Raw genomic sequence first — 1,032 nt, forward strand, 5'->3', positions numbered from 1 at the left:
AAGAATACTAGATGAGATAATTAGAGTGAACCTATAACAAAATTCGTGCATTTGGACAAAAACCATAAAAATTATGTTTTTATATAGTCCGCTACTACTATTCCTTTCCAGCACGTCTATTATCAATTCCATCTTTGTTACATCACGAGTCGTTTATATTTAATATTTTTCCTTTATTACCTCCTTCTTTATAGAATAATATGCTCTTCTACAAGACTTTTCTCCCCGATTTCGCTTTTATATTTTCTATTTATTTCCTCTCGCTAATCTAAAACCCTCTTCTTTCTAGTACATTTCCCGCATTGTCCTTCGAACTTATTGAAAAATCTACTACCCCCTTTAATATTGGTATCGAGAAGATTTTTGGAACCTTAGACTTATCCAAAATTATATGAGAAGACCTTTTTCCGCTAGTTGTAAGAAAAGCATTCGTATCTACTATTAGACAAGAGTTAATGAGACAACACCGTTTTGCTAAACATATAAGTTTTCACCATCGCATGATCTATATTACTAGAAAAAGACTAGTAAAACCTTAGAAGCTCAAGAAAGTTCCTTACCGAACACATTAACTATTTAGACTGATAGCTTATAGAGAAGTTAATTAAATCATAATACAACAATATTAAGTTTTCGAAATAATCTCCTTTGGGAAGTTCATTTTACCAACGACTTTATATTTAGAATCAAGACTATCTTAGACAAATTTAGAACAACAAGTAAACTTTATGCCTTTAGGTTAATAGATGCAAGATCATTATTTAAAAGTCTAGTTGTTTTTATATAAATTTTTAACAATCCTACTTCTAAGACTTCCTCTCTCCCAAATATCTTCTTATTATGTAGTTATAACTAATTTTCTATCTTTTCCTTTTATATGTTCGAATGTTAAATTATAAATTGAAATAGTATCCATAAAGTTTAACCATCTTCGCTCACTGCCTACTTTTATCATTAATTTTTGGATAAAATTTGACTATAGCTTCACAAATACCGTTCTTACCGTATTTCGGTTTATTTAGTATAATAAAA

This window comes from Lycium ferocissimum, chromosome 3, assembly GCF_029784015.1.
Source record: "Lycium ferocissimum isolate CSIRO_LF1 chromosome 3, AGI_CSIRO_Lferr_CH_V1, whole genome shotgun sequence".
Taxonomy (NCBI): domain Eukaryota; kingdom Viridiplantae; phylum Streptophyta; class Magnoliopsida; order Solanales; family Solanaceae; genus Lycium; species Lycium ferocissimum.